Genomic DNA, 4,763 nt, shown 5'->3' with positions numbered 1-4,763 from the left:
AGTTTTAGATTCTTAAAGGTATAATTTTCACTGCATTAATCTGTACCGTTTCCCACAGCTAGAAGGGTGCCATATTAATTTGTTTATATGTTGCTTTATAGGTGGACCAAGTGTTTTCATTATTTTTTTTTAGACTGGCTGTGTATAGGCTCCTCCAGTGCACTGTAAAGTCTTCAGAGTAATAACATTGTTTATTTTTAAGGGACACTTACATTCTCTACCTAATTTAATTCTTACAGCAATTATGTAAGTTGGCCAGGACAGGTGCTATTTTATATCTGATGAAACAGGGGCACAGTGAAGTTAGCTACTTATCTGAGGCCACACACTGATCAAAAGCAATGCTGGAGTCTAGGCTCAGGACCCATGCAAGGTACATTTTATTTGATTACAAGATCCCTCTCAAGAGCTAGAAATTTGTTTTTTCTTTCTTTCTTTCTTTCTTTCTTTCTTTCTTTCTTTCTTTCTTTCTTTCTTTCTTTCTTTCTTTCTTTCTTTCTAGGTAGCCTTGTATAATATTCAGCAACTGAATATCCCTAACTTAAAAGGGAGACAGAGACAGAAAGGAGAAGATGAGCCACAGGACTCCTAGGATAATATTTAGAGAACGCCATACTTTTTTTTTTTTTTTAAGTAGGCTTCATGCCCAGCCTAATGTGGGGCTTGAACTCACGACCCTGAGATCAACACCTGAGCTGAAATCAAGAGTTGGATGCTTAACTGACTGAGCCACTCAGATGCCCATACTTTTCTAATTATAGCATTCATTATACTTAAATACATGCATACTGTTTACTCTCCCACCTCGCAATTTTTATAAAAGCAGAGATCATGTTTATATTGTTCATTCATTGCTATAAACCCAGAGCCTAACATATATAGTATTTGACATACAGCAGGAACTTCACAAATGTTATTGAAAAAGGAACAAAAATTTCTCTTTCACTGCCCCAAGAAAAACTCAAGCTCTGTGCTCAGCATGGAGTCAGCTTATGATTTTCTCTCTTCCTTTCCCTCTGCCCCTCCCCTCTCTCTTTAATAACAAATGAATAAATCTTTAAAAAAATTATTGTGTCAGTGTTTTGGAAATTATTCTGGTGACACAGAGAAAGGACATCTGGGCTAGCAATTCTGGAGAGAATAGGCTGAACTGTGGAAAAATATATCCTAGTATTCCAGGCCCCTGTTTAGGCATGAGGCCAAAAGTAGCATACAGATACTCACCTGGAAAATTGCTGATACAAATTAACAAGAAAAAAAAAGTTGTGGGTTTGTGTGTGTGTGTGTGTGTGTGTGTGTGTGAGGTGGCATAAATGCCTTAGTAACTCTAGCAAATCAAAACCTAAGTCTATATTGCCTGAAGGTTAAGAAATAAAAACCTAAGAACAACCAATCACAAACAGCAAATCAGACTTTCCCAAATAAAGTAGCTGCTTAAGTTAGAGTTAGATAATTTCCTTGCTTTGCTTTCCTCTCTTATCTATAAAGTCTTGCCTCTAGCTCCTATCCATGGAGCACTCCAAACCATTTCTGGTTTGGGGCTGTCCAATTCCAGTTGATTTTTGCTCAAATAAACTCTTAAAATGTTTAATATGCCTCTGCTTACCTTTTAACAGTCCTGTGTTGGTGGTTCATTAGCCCAAATCTCAAATGGCTTACTCAAGACTCACATGTCCTCACTATATTTAATAAGCCCCCATGCCACCCATTTGCCCAAAGTCTCATAACCTGTCTTGGGTATAATTTCCTGATAGTCACTACTATCAAACCATTGAATTCTTTAAAATATAAAGTGAAATACAAAAGAGCTCAACTTAATGAAGGCATGGAGTGTTGTGTTCACTTGATCCTTTTGGACATTATGGAATGATCCCTCATGCTGAGTACATGTACATTTGTACTACATTTAGCTTCAGAGATTCAAAGAGCCTAAGTATATAATTCAAAAGAAGTAAGCTACTGGTGTTGTTTGTTATCAACTGTGGTAAGATATGGAGTGGTATGGTTTTCTTTTTATTTATTTATTTATTTATTTACTTATTTACTTATTTATTTAAAATAGCAAGCACGAGAAAGAGCATGAACAGGGGGAGTGGCAGAGGCAGAGGGAGAAACAGGCTTCCCCCTGAGCAAGGAGTCCTATGGGGAGCTCAGTCCTAGGAGCCTGGGATCATGACCTGAGCCAAAGGCAGATGCTTAACTGAGTCACACAAGATGCCCCAGTGGTATGGTTTTCAAATGTAATTCCAAGGACTGCAATAACATCAAACATATACATAGTCTTCAGGGCCACCTAACTGATCTTGTTTATCATATGACTGTGGATTATAGTTTATTAGAATAAGAGGATATAGCATGGTCATGATGTTCTCAAATGCTGGGCATGCAGTTTTCAAGAACTTAAAAAGAAGGTCAAAATGCCAAGCATAATTCAAAATGTTTTAGGTTTCCAAACTTAAAATTTCCCACATCAACAGCTCTTGTTGTTGCCAAAAGTGCTCACATTCGTGAGAGCAAAGTCCTTCATTATCTGGTCCAAATGTTTGAGGTATTGCAAAACATGGTACTACATTATTGATGAACGGTCAAAAGTAACTTAATTGTTGGGGCACCTGGGTGGCTCAATTGGTTAAGCGTCTGCCTTTGGCTCAGGTCATGATCCCAGGGTCCTGGGATTGAGCCCCGCATCGGGCTCCCTGCTCAGTGGGGAGCCTGCTTCTCCCTCTCCCTCTCTCTCTGTCTGCCGCTCCCCCTGCGTGTACTCTCTCTGTCAAATAAATGAATAAAATCTTTTTTTTAAACAAAGTAACTTAATTGTATTTAAACCCCAGCCACCAAAATGCTCCATCAACATAAAAGGCCAAGACATGTACTAGAATGTACATAGTAGCACTATGGGTCATAGCTCCAAACTGGAAACTACTCTAATGTCTTTCAAAAGAATGAATTCATAAATTGTGGTATAGTCACAGAATGGAATAAAATGAATGGTCTACAACTACATGCAACAATACGGAAGAATCTCATAAGTATAAAGTTGAGTAAAGAAGCCAAACACAAAAGAATGCATACTTTATGATTTTATATATGTCAAGTACAAAGACAGACAAAACTAAGTCTGCATTGTTGACAGTCAGGATAGGCAATGACTGGAAGGCATGATGGGGTTCCTGGGTGTTAATAATGTTCTGTTTCTTGATCTGTGTTGGATACAAAGTTGTGTTCGGAATGTGAAAAGTCATTGAGGTGTATATGCAGCTTAGAATGTGTGTACTTTTCTGCATATATATTATGCTTCAATAAAAAGTTAACAAAAGAAAATTCTAGGAAGCCCATGAAAATTGAATCTCAACCCAGCATAATAATCCTCCATGTCATTACCAGAATTTGTGGGTCATCAATGTGAGAATCAGTCTCTAAATCGAGTAGTCAATGAACTGGATTCAGAACAGTTGTCCCAGGAGCAGGATACCTGATATGTCAAAACAGGCTAATAATTTCCCTTTAAAATCTCCAGTCTCTCTGCTTTTCCCTTCCTTCAGGGATATCACCATAGCTTAAGCCAGGTCATCTCCCACCCTGAATTTAATCTGAGATGGTCTCCTCACCAGTTTCCCAATAGTCTATTCTACTGGTTCTCTAGGCGTTAACCAAAGTGATGTAAAGTCTAAACTAGATCCTTTTATTTCTTGCTTAAAATGCCTCAATAGAGTCCCATTACATTTAAAACGCAATAGAGTCCCATTACATTTAAAACGTAAAGCAAACTCCAAGACTTGTGTATATGGTTTGGCCTCAGTCTACCTCACGCATCTCATGTCATGCCGCTCTCCCCCGCTCTCTGTGCTAGGGTCATACTGGTCTTCTTTCTGTTCTTCCAAAATGTCAAATTGTTGCACCTCAGGACCTTTGTCCACTCTCTGCCCAGAACAATCATCGCTTTTCAGGTTCCTTGGCTGACTGACTGATTTCCTTCTCACTCTTCAAGTCTCCGATTAAATGGCATCTTATAAAGTTCTCTTATAACAACCGTCCCTACCTAATGTCAACCCCCTATTATTCACTATATCCACACTTTGTCTATTTCCGTCCTTGACGTGATTCTTGTTTCATTTGTTCACTTGTTTGTTTGCTCCCTTTTCCTCATAAGACTGTAAGTTCCGTGAAGGCAGAAATCACGTGTATTTGTGTCAGGATTGCAGTGCCAATGCCTAGCACAGTGTCTGGCATACGAAAGGTCCTCCATAAACATAGAAATACTTGTCGAACAAATGAATCGGCATTCCCAAGGGACCACAAGATGCCTGTTCAGTCACGAAGAACATTGCACTGTGAGTTTTCCAAAGAATAGCAGTGAAACCAGATGCCTTTCAAGCCCTTCTGCCCAGGCAAAGTGTTGGCATTCGTTCTCGGTTTCCTAGTTGTCACGACGACTGCCCCCTAGCCACAACGGACACACACCCCTCCTCGACAGGCTGGCGATTTACCCAATCTCCCGATCCCACCCACCTCCCAGGCGCCCCTTCATTGGCCCTAGCGTCAAGGCCTTCGGGGGGGGGCGGGATGTCACCTCGAGCCGCTACTGGCTCGGGTCGACGTCCCTCTATCGCGAGCTGCTAAAAGTCAGCCAAACCAAATTGCAGTTGCGGGGAGGCTCGTTCCTGCTGGACTCTATGATTGGCTGCGACCGGGGGCCTGGGCGGCCGGCGCCCGCCTCTCCGAGCGCGGATTGGCCAGAGCTGCCGTCAGTCAGCCGGAACAGA

Source organism: Halichoerus grypus, chromosome 3 (assembly GCF_964656455.1).
Source record: "Halichoerus grypus chromosome 3, mHalGry1.hap1.1, whole genome shotgun sequence".
Lineage (NCBI taxonomy): Eukaryota > Metazoa > Chordata > Mammalia > Carnivora > Phocidae > Halichoerus > Halichoerus grypus.
The sequence above is the reverse complement of the archived record's forward strand: the minus strand, read 5'-3'. Positions refer to the sequence as shown.